A 15,605-nucleotide genomic window follows, 5' to 3' on the forward strand; every position below is an offset into this window, starting at 1 on the left:
TTTTTTTTCCTATTATGGAAGTATTTTTAAGTTTACAAATAATCACAACATGCATGCTAATGTATCATTAATCTGTTTTAACACAGTTATAAATATAGATATGTACATGTACTAAAATTAACTTTTATATATATTTGAGAAATTTGTTAATTTAATTAAAGGCTATAGGATCTTCTTTTATAATTGGAAGGTATTGATATGTCAAGAATCCTAACACAAATAATGTTAATTTATATTGATAAGAATTTAAAATATTATGCATAGATTTTATGACAATCAAATTGACAATAAATGCTCAACATGCATGATAACAACTAAAGAATTATTAATATGGAAATATCACTCACGGTAAATCAATGAAATTTTTTCATTATGCTAAAACGTACAATTTGATAAAGTTTTAGTATGTATGCAGGTGATGATCTATCCACAAAAAGAAAGAAAAAAATGAAGAGAACCTTAAACATTGTGTCGAAGCTTTTATAGCTGACAATGACAAATTAAAAACATTATTATATCTTATGGCTAACATGTTATATATATTTTTTTCAATCAATGCATATTGTTTTTCAAATAATTGGATGCTACATATTATGTAAAGAATTCTACCACAAAAATAATGTTGATAATTTTTTTTGAGATTTTGAAGCATTCTTCATAAATTATTTCTTAGCAGCCAAATTTGTAATTAATTATTTATTTTAATATAAAATATATATTAACAAAATATTATATTTATTTCATTAATCATTTATTTTATTATAACAATAAAATATATTTATAAATATTTAATTATTATATATAATGTTAATTCAAAAATATATAATAAAATTAATTGATTAAATATAAATTTTTCCTTATTAAACTAATTATTATATATTAAAATAATTTATTTTATAAAATATTAAAATTCAAATGATTTATTATATTATAATTTAAAAGTAAATATTTTATTATATATTTACAAATAAGCTTAGACTAAACATCATTAGTTTGACATCTCTGTTATACCAATAGTTTCCAAAGCTAGTCAATCACTTGTCATCATAAAAAATTATAAAAAATATGGGAAACTACACAATGCCCATGTTACACTTCATTAAACATAAACAAAATTTACCTATTATAAAAACGAAAAATGGAGGTAAACATTAAAGTAGTTATATTGTTTTATTTAAATAAAAAGTTAAATTAGTTAACTTATATATGATGAGAAACTTTGAATAAGACATGCTAACAAAAATACAAACATTGATGTTATGTCTCTCTAAAACTATAAAAAATCAATAGTTGATCTAAAAAGTATAACAAACTAAAGTAAAATGACTTTCTAACCAAAGCTTCTCAAAGTTTTCCCTCCAAACATACTCCAAAACAAAAACAATTCATGTAAGTAGAAGTCTGCATCCCTAAAAAGATGAAAAATTATTCACAGATTTACCTCGATTTTCTCTAAAACTACCACTACATGTAGCTAAACAAAGATAGTTTTTGGTTGCACCGGTAATATTTACCTTGAGTCAATTAACATATGAAACTTGTCATATTATATCTGTAAATGAAACCACCATATCCTCCCTAGTTTGAATATTAATTTTTTTTAGCTCAAAACAAAATTCAAAGACAATATTACTCCCTTCTTTGATTTATTCTCAAAAATACACTCCAACTCTTTAATTTGAAAAATAGTAGAAATAAAAGCTATTGGAACCTAAATTTTACTATGATCTGTCATTCTCCAAATCATCAAGATAATCGCAGTCATGATTGATAACTACTTTAATCACTTTAAACAAAAGACTACAAGGAAACTTCATAAATTTAACAACTATATCCAAAGGGGAAAACTACAAATCCTAAAAACTCTCTTCAACTCTTCCCACAACCACATAACAATATAATAGTTAAAGAACAAATAGAAAAACATACAATATTATTACCACACGAATAACACAAAGTATAAAACCACACCCCCTTTTATAACTTCAAAATGAATAGTTAAACAACGATGATACAACACCTTCCAAAGAACCAAAGTTTTAATTGGTGGCACAACATCGAACCAAATCAAATTACCTCATTCTACACATTCCATTCCAAAAGAGTAACAAATTTTTGCAACTTTTCGAGAAAGTAAACCAATATCATCCAAAATCCAATTAGGCATATCTTTACCTTCATTAACTATCAAAGAAGAAAAATCTCATAAATTATTAACAAAAGAAGGAAAGTTCCAATAAGTACCTATCCAAGTTGAGGTAACAACAAAACATAATCTTACTATGTAAAAATAAGAAATTCTAGTTAATAAAAATATGCAAATGTTAGAACAACAACTATTATTGCAAAGATTAATACAATCACTAGTATTTTCAAGAGCAACATCATATGCACTTTTAAAATGCATAATTGATTATGAGTTAAAGAACATATATTTATGATACTGATACGCTATCGTTGAAGCTATCAAATTAATACTAATTTTCAAGACAACTGGAGTATTGCCAAGGAGTATTTAAGAAAGTAGATAAGGTTAAAGTAACCCTGAGTCGTCTCCCAATGAATACGAAATTGCTTTTCAATAATTGACTCTTATGAATGTTATGCAATGCTCAAGAATGAAAGTGAGAAACTATGCTAATGAAGTTAATGTTTGAAGAATGTTTGAAGAACAAATAAATAACTTAGAAACAATTATAATGAATTAGGTTAATTTCACTGCTTTTCCAAGATAGATTCATCATCAATTATTTGCATCTCATTGTTCAATTGATTATTGTTCGAGTTTCAAATTAATTAAAATACATTCACAATTAACTTGAGGGCGATCATACAATCAACCAAAGTAGATTCTCAATCAAATGCAAGACCTTTCTAAATTATTCACAATGAATTCAACCAAAGTATATTCTTAATCAAATCCTATTGTGTTTAATCATGTCTATTCTTAAATTTCCTAACCAAATCAAAAGCTAATTAATCAAAGTAAATTCTCAATTAATTGTAGTTGAAATTCTTACCACTAATCAAAGTACATTCTCAATTAGTAGTAAAAACCCCCCATTTAATCATATAAAAGTTCCTAAATTCAATCAAAGTAAATTTTCAATCAAACCTAAAAACCCTTGAACTCATATGATTAATATGCATGAAGATTCAAACACCTTATGATGGAAAAATCATTGCTTTTAATATGATTGAGAGATGAAAGACATAGAAGAAGAATAACTCAAAATCAATAATCAAAAGAATCAAATTCATTAATTCAACTTAACCTCAGAATCCATAATGAAATTACAGTAGAATCAACCCTAGAGGCTTAGCACTCCATGCAATGTTCAAATAACATGAAAGTATAAGAAGAGAGGGTAGAGAACATGAGAGAAGAGAGGGTAAAGAACATGAGAGAAGAGAGGGTGGATGAAATTTGAACCCCCCAAAGGGTTCCTAAGCTCCTCTAAAGTGTTTCCTTATGTCTCTTTATGTAGAAATTGGATTGCGCTTTGTTTCAGACTTTTCTGTTTTTATAATCTTCTTTATGATAATGTAATCTCCTCCAATTATCTTCTAAATAATCCAATATCTTCAAAATATATTTGATTGTTGCAGAGATCTAAAAATATTTGAGAATATATTTGCTAGACTAAAAAAAATTTGGCAAATATTATCTTGATATTTATTGATATAGTTAAATAAGGTAATTATTTAACAATATCAAATAAATATATTAAGATGTGTTTTTCCCAAAATATCTTTAATCATAAACATTTATCAATTATCAAAACCCTTTTGATAGAAAAAATAGAGAAAACTACAAGATCCAAATTTTGTTGCTTATTCCATCCTCTTAGCTTAGGCAAATTTTTTCACTTTTTCACGCTATGCTTGGATTGACTTCTTATGATCTTGATTATATGTTATTCTTGGATTTATCTTTAAGGTGTCATGAAAATTTAACCAATTTATTTTCACACCTTAATAAGTTCAATTTAGTTGCAGCTACACTAACATGCGTCAAAATATCCTAAAATATTTATACAATTGAAAAGTTATTTCATATTTTTTATCACATGCTAAATAAACTCAATTATAACAAATCTTAATTAACATATTCTATTAAAATAAAAAAAATAATTAAGAATTTAGGTTAAATAGGACATAAATATACATTTATCAAATACTTAAACCTAAAAATTCAAATACTTATGATTTTAGCTCAAGTTATTTTTTCATAAACAAACTCTCAAATTAAACGTAATCGGTATACTTTAATTTTCAAAATATTAATAACCTACCATCATCATTCACCTTGAAACCAACAAAGTAAATCAAATGAGTCGTCCTTATTTTTATATATCTTAGTTCAAACAAAATCTTGAACTCATCTTACCATTTAGGGAAAAAGTTAATAAACCATTTATAAACCAAGAAATTTTAAGACCACAAGCCAATAATATTTAAATATAATTGATTATATAAAAATTATAATCAATTACGTTTAATAAATGCAATAAAATATTTATGTATAATTCATTATTTATACCTATATATACATATAAAGGGATTTTCCATTTTTTATCCACATTTGTTTTTCAATTTTACCATTTAAAGAATGTTTTTTAACTAAAATAATTATTTTTCATATTTTCACCCATAAATACCTGTCTATGATATTTCAGTTATTGTATTTTTAATTTAATTGTAATTTTGGTTCATATATTTTATAGAATTTGCAACTTTGGTCCTTATTCCTTTTTCTTTTTCGCAATTTTAGTCCTTTATATTCTAATAGTAAGCTATTTTGGTCTTTAAATTTTGTTTTACGCATTTTTAACCTCTTAAATTTTTATTATTTTTAATTTTGTTTAATTTCCAGTTCAATTACTTGTAACTTGTTTTACTATAAACATAACATAGTAAAATTGGAAAAAAGAATTGCATGATACTTATGAAAAATAAATCAGGGGCGAAAGTTATGGACTTATAAAATATAGGGCCACAAATTATAATTAAACTTATATTAGTTATTGCGTGTAATTTTAAAAAATATGATATTTAAAATTTTCATCTTTAAAAGTTAAAAAAAAGTAATACTTGCACTTTTATTTATAATATTAAATATAATTTGAAAATACAAATTATTTAGCTAGTTTATTTTTTTAATTTTATATATGTATATCAAAGGTCTCTGCACTCCGTTTTATAAGTGTATGAATCAATAAATATCTGAACAACTAAAATTCTCGTTTTCTTGCATCGGCCTGTGAATAGACAGGAAGGTCAAATTTTGTTTTGCACACAATAATTGTGAGGAAGTCAACAACGCTAGCCTCAACTAACAAAGCAAGAATATTGTACTCTAATAACAACAATCAATGTTTTGATAAATTTCTTCGTGAATGTTTTAAAAAAAATAATAAAAAAATCGTAACTTAAATAAAATTTATGGAAAAACTTTTTAAATTAGTTTTATTTGTGAAAAAGTTAATTTCTTTTTTTTTCTAAATTATTGGTCAAAAATTTTCTCAAAACATATCCTAAGTCATAGAAGGTTCAGAAGATTTGATCTTATGAAATTAGACCTTTTAAATTATGCATGCTATTCAAATTTCCATGGAGGAAAAATGAAATTATTCTGGGAAACAATTCTGAAAACAAACGTTACTACGATAATTACTAAAGAAGAAATGTTCATCGTAGGACCGCATAGCGCAGTGGATTAGCGCGTCTGACTTCGGATCAGAAGGTCGTGGGTTCGACTCCCACTGTGGTCGGGTTCTTTTTTCTTTACCCAATTTGTTTTGCCTTTCTAATATTGGCTTTGTCCCTTAACCAATTATTTCTTTTTTGGTGCCTTTAATATTCCCTTTAGAAATCTATAAAATGGAGATCATTTAGAGATTTAATTTGTTAGTATTGTAAAGTAATAGAAAAATATTTTGATAAATTTAATAACTTTAAAGTCAAAGAAAGTCAAGAATAATTTAGATAAGTTCTCTATTTTTAACACTCTTAGACATTTTTTATATATTGATAAATCTAATAGTTTTAGAAGTTAAAGAATAATTTAAATATGTTTTTTTTTCAACAACAAAGGTAAAGTTTTAAATTGAATATTTACTTAAATATGAAGATTAATCTTAACAACATTATTTTAATAAATCTGAGGTTGAAACATTGTTATCATATGTAAATATTAAACATTTGAAAGACAAATAAAAAATAATAAATAAAATAAACTAGTTAAAAATATTATTTTAATATGGTAAAATTCTTTATATAATTATTAAAATTGGAATGCTTGAAATGGATTGTAACATATGATTTAATTATTTATCTAATTGCTTCATATTAGGTTAAGTGAAAGAACGGTTTTTCATATTAAAATAAGAAGTATAACTTAAAAGAAATTAAAACTTTTAACATTGATTAGTTATTTACATATTTAATTGATTATATGCATAATATATAAAATTATTAATTAAAACTTCATTAATATTTTTATTTTAAAAATTTAATGAGCTAACTCACACGTTAAATTTGGTAAAAAAAAATAATTTTAACTTACATAAAGTAAACTGAATTAAAGAAATTTAATTTTAAATCAACTGATTATAAATTTTAAATATTCTACTATTACTTTTATTTAATTTTATAATAAGATAAACAAAAAAGGGTGACATTGATAAAGTTTGATTGATCTCTAGACCACAAAATTGAGAAAAAAGAGGTGATTTATAATATATATATATATATATATATATATATATATATATATATATATATATATATATTCTAGAAAGTAAAATTATATATAAATTTTAAAGATTTAGAAAATGATATTTTAGAATTGGTAGTAGTTTAAAAATAGTGAGATTGTTATTTTAATATTAAATGATTTAAATATAAATAGTTTTGTTATAAACTAGTTTCATTATTTTAAAACACATCATCTTTCTAGAAATAGTTTTTCTAGAATTCTCTGACTTCTCTCTAAGGGTTTTTCTTCTTTGCTCGTCTAATTGAAAAATCGAGATAATGAGATTGATCCTTGTGGTAAACTCTTCAATATAGACTAATTAATTTCTCCGTTTGAGTAAGTTGAGTTTTCAATCATCTTCTTCTATATCCATAGCTACAAAATCTACATGGAAGTAAAATTTATCTACTTCTACCAACATGCCTTCTACAATTCCATATGGATGCTTCACTGATGTGTTAACTAGTTTTAACGTCATTCTTGCAGGTAGGATCTCCATATTACCAATATTTTCAATCATGGACAATGGTATGAGATTGATGCTTGCTCCAAGGTCTAGCAAGGCTCGTCCAACATTTAATTGTCCAATTATAGTAGACAATGTCAAACTACCTAGATCAATTGTTTTCTGTTGTAGAGGTTTTTATATTATAGCACTACATCCAGCCTTTAACTCCCTAGTCTCTTCTGCTAAGATTCTTCTTTTCTTGGTCAACAAATCCTTTATGAGTTTTGCATAAGTAGGCATATGCTCTATAGCTTCCATAAATGACATGTTGATCTACAACTTCTTGATCATATATAAGAATATCTTGAGTTGTCTTTATTTATCTTTCTTTGTTGGTCCATGAGGATATTATAAGTGAGTAACATAAGGGTTATCATTCATGAATGATTTCCTTTTGCTTAATTCTCCTTTTTTGTGTATTCTCTCATAATCTCTCTTTTTCTCTCTTTCTTTTTCACTCACTTTCTCTTCGTATTCTCTCTTTTTCTTTTTCTGCATAATGTTTTTCTTTCTCTTTCTCAGATTTTCGCTCACACTCTACTTCTTTTTCTTCTCTCATTTTTTCAGGCTTAAGGTCCCTCTCTTTCTCTTTTCTCTTCTTCTTTGCATACACAAAAACTAGAAACAGTGAGAAACTTTATAGAACCAAATTTATGCTGAAATAATGATGAAAATCAATGAAATAATAACCATAAAATAAAAAAATAACACAAAAATAAAATAGTTTACTTCTTTTCGCAGTAGTATACAAATTTATACAATGACTAATTAGATCTAACAAAGATTTCTCGACTCAAATCTTCGACAGCGACACCAAAAACTTGTTCCTTTTGCGACTTAAGCAAGGCCAGGAATCTACCAACAAGTATACTAGGTTGATGTAGTAAACAAGTGTTGTATCCATAGGGATTTGGCGAAAATAAAAGTGTTATGATCAGTTTGATCTAATATGAGATTATTTTTATGTAAAAAGTGTGAGAGTGGAGAGTGAGAGTGGAGAGTGAGAGTGTTGTCACGTTAATCGAGAAACCAATTTAAGCTATTAAATGAGTGATTTTATTACTAAAAATCGTATTGGAGTTTAATTTCACAAATTCACCATCTCTTGCATTTGATCTTCCTTCAAGTCTACAGCTTCACATGATTAAGTCCTGGGAGTGCTCTTTATGGTACTCCAAGGCCATCCTGGTACCCAAAGACTAGTATCTTGCCTATTATCCAGTATGCAACCTAGAAGTGACCGCGTACGACTCATTTGCATTGAGAATAAGACTATTTCAACTGCACATCTCTGGCCTATTTCAACCATAAACACACAGGAAAATTGATTGGACCACAACTCAAGACTATATGCCTTTACACCTCAAGCCTAGATGCCTTTACACCTCAAGCCAATTAAACAAGATAAGTGATTAGTTCATCCCAAAATCAAGCACAAATCAATTAACCACTTTAAATCAAATGAAAGTTGCATAAAAATGTCACCAAATACAAGAGAGTTTGAATATGCTACATCATGCTCCAACACATGCAGATTTAACTACTTATGAAGATAGAAAGAATTACAAACAAAGAGGAAAGCATATCCCAATCCTTTAAGGATTTGTCTTTGAAGTACAAGGATTATGTGAGACACTCACTAGAATTTTTCTCTAAAATCACCCTATGTGGCTAAGACCGAAGTCCAGTTCTCTTCTGGATCTCTCTAGCTTCTCTCTCTCCACTTCCCAAAATCTTTCCATGGTGCTTGTATTTATAGACTTTTCGCAACACGACTCAAGCGGTGGCTCATGGCTCCAACACTGAGGTTTCCTCCCTTGATGGGTTTCCTCTATGACTCAGGCTATGAAGATCTGGGCTTGAGCTACTTAAGGTTGCTTAATAATGAAGCACTCTCATATGGCTCAAGCCTTAATTGATGGCTTAAGGAAACCTTCATTGGTTAATTTTCTTTCGTGGCTCAAGACCTCAAGTGGCACTAAAGTCGTGGCAAGACAAATTTATGAAGAAGGGCTTCAAAATGTTCTCCAAGATATCATTCAAAACGCAATAAGGCATTCTTCTAATATTATTTTTATATATACCTTGTTTGTGGAACCAAAATTTATTGAATGTTTATTTTATGGTTACTGCAGAATGACATTTGTTCAAGAGGAGTTCATATGGATTATAAGAAAAATGAAACCATCCAAAGATGACCTACTCCCAATAATAATAGGAGGTTCTTCAAAAATAAAACCATGCTCTTACAAAATAAAGTCGACCCTCCAGATTTCAGGAAAAATCCTTCTCAAGAGAGAAGAGATTATGACTTAGGTCCACCAATGGAACCCGTACTAGAAGTGTGGCTTAGAAAGGATTCAAACAGATGTGAGAATGTAATAAAGAAGGGAGATGGATCAGCCAAAGCTTGCCCAACAAGCTTGTTGGTGCGTCCAACAAGCTCTTGCTTAGCGAAAACCAGAGGGCGCTCAGTGCAAGCGAGTCTAGAGAGCTTTTCACACTTAGTAAGTTGCATTGTGCTCAACGACCTCAAATCTCACTTAACACCAACGTCATACTATCACAACATCACTCATTACGCGTTTTTCCCATATGTTTAATGTGTTTCACATGCTTTTACACGTGTCTTGTGATCCACGTATAATGCCTGATGATCATCATGAAAGTTAGGTTTGATTAGGGAGTCTGAATTCATTATAAATTCAGTAATCCACCCCATGTAAAAATTAGTTTTCAGTGTTAAGACAAGATCGTCTAGAGACTAGTTTATCTAGCAACCCAAGTTTTGAAGTTTAACAAAAAGCATTAAACGAAATATCGCTTTGAATGAAAGTTTATTTAAAAGAAATAACTCTAATAGAAAAATATTTTGGAACATCTTTTATAGATGAAATCAAGCTTATAATAATGATTTATAGACTATAGTGTCTTGTGAACAAAGCTTTATAAACAATGTTTAATAAAAGGAAACATCTTTCTTAATGAAACATCTAATAAGATGATATGGGTAACAAACAACGTTTTACAAACAACATCTAAATGCCTAAGCAAACAACGTCTTATAAGCTAACGTTTTATGAATAAAAAGTGTCTATCTCTATGACTGTATTGAAGCTTAAAATATGTTTTATTAAAAAATAATGTTAAGTTCAAACAAGCGTCTTATGAAACGTACCATCTAATAAAAGATCGCTAAACACTGCATATCTCAAATAGCTTTTGATAAAAGCATCTAAATGTTTTACACCATTTGATGATCATATATGTTGAATGCTTTATTATGCATTTATTGATGAAATGAAAAATGATAAAATGTTTCGAACACGTAATACAACCTAGTACTCATCAATAATTAAAATATTTAATGCATGAATGATAAAGTGTTTCAATGCTTGTATACCTTGTTCTTGATATTTGTGCATATCACAAAAGTATAAAGACTTTATCAGAATCACTACATTAAAAAAAACGACATTGAGAGATATGAAGAACATTTTGGGAATGCTTCCCTTGAAGATTTATGCTTTGACAAATCGTACAAGCTATGTTTGGATAAAGGATATGATAAGACAGTGTACCTCTACAAAGTAGACTTGAGCCTGACTTCTTACCTAAAGGCTACTCGGTCCATGAAGTCAACCTCTCTATCTAACGACCATCTCTCAAGAAAAGCTATAAATAGATGGATGCTCGAAAAGAAGATAAGAAGGATTAAATTGTGATCTCGTGAACACTCAAATAAGTTTACGGTGCTCATATATCGTTTGAAGGGAGAAGTGTTACCAATGTGGAGCATTGGTGTCTTGAAGTTAATGATTTTGATGATGCTACAAAGTGAAGTATATGAAGACTCTTGCTGTATGAAGTTTAAAATCACTTCTGTATAAGAAAAGACACCAGGACCGAGCATCTAAGACCGAACGGTCGTAAAAATTGAACCGAGCGGTAAACATCGAATGGTAGAAGGCATGACCAAGATCAAGTGGGGCATGAACGAGACCGAGCGGGTGGACGCTAAAGTTGAGAGCAAAGGCATAACTTAGACCGAACGATCGTAACAATTGAAGGCCGAACGTAGTAAAAGACCGAACGATTTAAGACTTGGCTAAGACCAAGTAGTTCGGACCAAGCGGTAGCGAGGAATGACTGAGACCGAGCAGCTAGCACCAAAAATTGGAAAGATATAAGTAACCAAGCTGAACGACAAAAGGTGATAAGGGCTCAGACCAAACATAGTTGAAGATCGAACGACAGGAGGCTGTGACAAACCAAACCGAGCGGCAGAAGATGAAGAACTCGAGCCGATCGGTTGAAGAGTTAAAAACCCAAACTGTTCCATGTCTCGCATATAATCGATTATCACTTACAATAATCGATTATCACTGGCAGTTGTAATATTTCGTTTTAGTTTCGGACCAGTAGCCTATATAAACCTTGCCAAACACTTTATAAGATAACTTTGTAAAATTTATAATACAGTGAAATATGAGGAAGTTCTCAAGTGCCAGTTCCTGCTTTTCTCAAGTCTTGTGAATAAGAGAAGCTCGCGCTTTGTGTGTCAAAGGTCGGAGCGGTTCTCTTCAAGTTGACAAAGCTGTTACTTTCGGTTCATTTGTCGAAGGAAGCTCTTCCGGTTCGTTTGTCGAAGGAAGGTTCTTGCTGCACTCTTCCGGTTCGTTTGTCGAAGGAAGGTGTTTTTGTTATTGTTATTTTCTATTCACTTTCAATGTAACCATGAAACTGTTTTAGTGAAAAAAGTTAATCACTATTCATAGTGATTAACGACTGGACGTAGAATCTTTTGATTCGAACCAGGATAAAAATCATTTGTGTGATTTTTCAACTCCCTGCATTCTTTATATTTTCTGCTCTTGATAAAACGTTTAAGAGAAAATTAAAGGAACCATTTTTTTAAAGTGACCAAACAAGTTGTTTGCTTTTAACAATCTGTATCGAACTCTGTTTTAATATTTCTGCTGCGCAAAATAGGTACCGATTCTTACAACAAGAAGAACCTTAGCAAAATCTCATATTTCTTTGTATTGTTTCCATCATCTCTTTAAGACTTATTAATCCATATTTGCTTACAACATTGTTTATGTTGTATATTCTCAAGAGAATTAAAACACTTGGTGTTTAACTTAGTTGAGTTAAGCCATTTATACTAGTTGTCTAGGATTGAACCATAAGTAGTTAGAATACTTGTATACAAGAGTGGTTGAACTCAAACTAGTCGTGTTGACTACGTGAACCAGGAGTGACGAGTATACTCGTTGTAAACCTAGAGAGGTAAAACTCGTGTAATCTTCTTGAAGATTAGTGGAACTCCTTAAGAGTTCTTAAGGGAGAATTCGATGTAACTTAGGTTGAGTGAACTAGTATAAAATATGTGCTTTATTGCTATACTTCTTCAAACGGTTCAATAAAGTTTCTTTTGAAACACCATTGTCTGAACATACCTTTTGTCTATCAATCATTCCAAAACCTATCAGACACCATTTGCGAAAAGTTTTAGAAACATTATTCACCCCTCTAGTGTTTCCCGTGTTTTCATTGAGCAATATACAGTTATGATGTTGAGATCACTCCAACCCCTTCTTTGCCTGAAAGTCACTAGTCTAGAGACCTTTCTTGCCTCCTTTATCCCCCTTCCTTAGTTAGGTATGCTTGCTTGGCCAAACTACACCATATGCACACCCCTCTATTTCTTAGTTGTTTCATTCATGACTGTTAAACTACCTTTTAGTCACCTAAGGCAGAACAAAGTCTGGTCCCCACTAATGTAGCATAGGGCAACCAAAATATCAATCATAGGACTCAACAAAATTAAGTTTTAAAATGTAGAGTTAAGTCTTGTATTTATTTACTAATTATTTACTTACTAACTACTAAACAGGTAGGGACATTTAAAAGGAATGAAACTAAAATAAAAGAATTGAAACTAATCTAAACTAAAATCTATTTAAAAGAATAAAGAAATTGAAATGTAATTAAAGAAAAGAAAATAACAGTCTAAACTACTCAAAACAAAAATAAAACCTATTTACTATAACTTCCTACAACTGAAACATAACATATGATACAATATAAACAAAACTCAAATGCTAAAAAAAAATAAGGAAATACAATCTTTGAAATAGAAATGCAGAATAGAAGCAAAACCTAAGTCTAAAAGAATACATTAACAGTCACGAGATATTCCTAAACTAAGCATCAAATTTGAATTAGAATGTAAAACATAAAACCTAAAATGAATCATCAAATCCTACTCTAAACAGAAGTAATTAAGAACAACATTAGGAAGCAACTAAAAACAGAATTTAGAATTGAGACAAAGTAAAAAAAATCAGTACCTAAATTCTAATTGATCAAAAGCAAAATAACACTCAAAAACAGAATTGATTTCATAGGTGAAATGCACATTGGAGTGAATAAAAGAGTGCTTAGAGTTCTCAGGAAGACATCCTATGAAGTTGAATCCAAATACAGGGTATTCTAGGTCATATTTCAGAAACTAATTTGACTTTTTCCACTAATTTGTCCAACCAATGTTCGTTTGCCTATTCATCAATCTAAAATTCATAAACATAATTTAAATGTGCAAATGATTGAGGATAAAGTTTCAATTACACTCAAAAAGACATTTTGACTAAAGTAAGCCTATCATAGTGGTAATTCCTACTCATTCTCAATCAATGCAAACCTAAATCTAATAAAAGAAACACAAATTTGAATCAATTTTTATGCATTGGACTAATCTCTGACTTGAGAAGACATCTCAAAAAAGAATGCTCAATACAGAGTCATTTAATTCCAAAAGGAATTATAGAATGCAGAGTGACAAAGTCCAAATCATTTTCAATGAAAAACAAAACAAAAAAATCATGAATAGAATAAGAACAAAGTTGAAAAAAATAAGAAAGTAGAAATCGAAATAATGAATCGAAAGCAACACTTTATTAAAATAAAAAACTAAAACTACATGCATACCAGAAACCACAGAGGAAGCTCACTTCTGTCACTCTCGTGAATTCCTCCGCAAAATCCAGTAACAAAATCCCTACTCTACAAAAGCGAGTAAAAACCCTAAACTAAAGAATGAAGAAGTGTAGCGTCTGTAAGTGTGTAAAAGTCTCTCTATATACATTGCAGAAACCCCTTTATATAGGGTTTGAAAAGAAAAGAGAAAAGAAAGGGGAAAAAGGAAGGGAGGAAACTTGCTTTCGACGCTTGGGTCTTCACCTCATCGGACAGTCCTCCTTTTCTTTTTGCATCCTTGCTTCACTCTGATCGTCGATCCTATCCACGTGGTAGCTCCGGTCAGCTCCCTTTTCTCGTCGGTCATCTTCTCCAGGCAGGACGAGACACGCTCTTCTTCTCAACTTGCTTCCCTCTCTCCTTTTCTCTGCCCTAGCTCGAGGGAGTGTTTTCTTTTCTGCCAAATGAGATGCACAATTTGAACCCCTTCAAAGGCAGTAGCGCCTCTTCAAAACGACACCGTTGTACTAAATGCAGCCCAATATAATCAACAGCTCGGTTCAAGTGTAGTTGCGTCATTCCAAAACGCACCAAAACGGCGTCGCCCTTCTAAAGTGCAGGCCAAATCCCTTCCTGATCCAAACAACCCAATCAGCAATGACGTTTCAGCCCAATTGCATTTTCAGCGGTGCAACATTTTGACCAGTGCAGTTTGAATCAGCCATTTTTAGCCCACTTTTACCTCTTCAGCCCAAATTATAAGGGGTTATTCTACAACAAGAAAGAAAAAAAAATCAAGAAAAAAAAATCCAACAATTAAAAAGAAAGATTTTTATCAAAGATTTTCTAAAAAAAATAAAATCTCAAATTATTAACAAGAACTAAAAAATATTCCTAAAAACCTATTTTTAACTAAAATTTTACAAAACTAAATAATTAAGAGAAAAACATAAAACTAGCCTAATTCTAAACAATTAAAAACTAAAACTAGAAAAATGTGAAAAAACTGAGTTATCAATGACCTCCATATTCTACTTGCATCTTCATCATTCCATAATTCACTGCGAGTTACATATGGTTGTTCAAGTGCACTTCGTGGAAGTCACTAGGAAGGGAAAAGGGAGTACAAAGGAGGGATAAAAGGGTAAGACTTAATTAAAATCTATAAGAATAATTTTGACATTTCACATATATTTTCCACTTCACCAAATTGGTTAATTTAGAGATTGAGAGTAAAATTGACTTTAATGATATCTTGTTATCTCATGTTATTAGTTTGGATATTTTTTCTTATAATAGGTATCACCTTCTTATGGTTTGCTTTCTTTAGTAGAGAATAGTCTTGGTTTCTCTTTT

At 29.6% G+C, this 15,605-nt stretch overlaps 1 non-coding gene across 1 annotated transcript; it reads left to right on the top strand.

Annotated features, from left to right (window-relative positions):
* Positions 1-5,700: 5,700 nt before the first annotated feature.
* Positions 5,701-5,774, top strand: TRNAR-UCG (transfer RNA arginine (anticodon UCG)). The gene has a single exon. It is a non-coding gene; the product is annotated as a tRNA-Arg (tRNA).
* Positions 5,775-15,605: the final 9,831 nt, after the last annotated feature.

The sequence above is a fragment of the Vigna umbellata genome, chromosome 2 (genome assembly GCF_029865625.1).
Source record: "Vigna umbellata cultivar VRB3 chromosome 2, Vumbellata_1.0, whole genome shotgun sequence".
NCBI lineage: Eukaryota > Viridiplantae > Streptophyta > Magnoliopsida > Fabales > Fabaceae > Vigna > Vigna umbellata.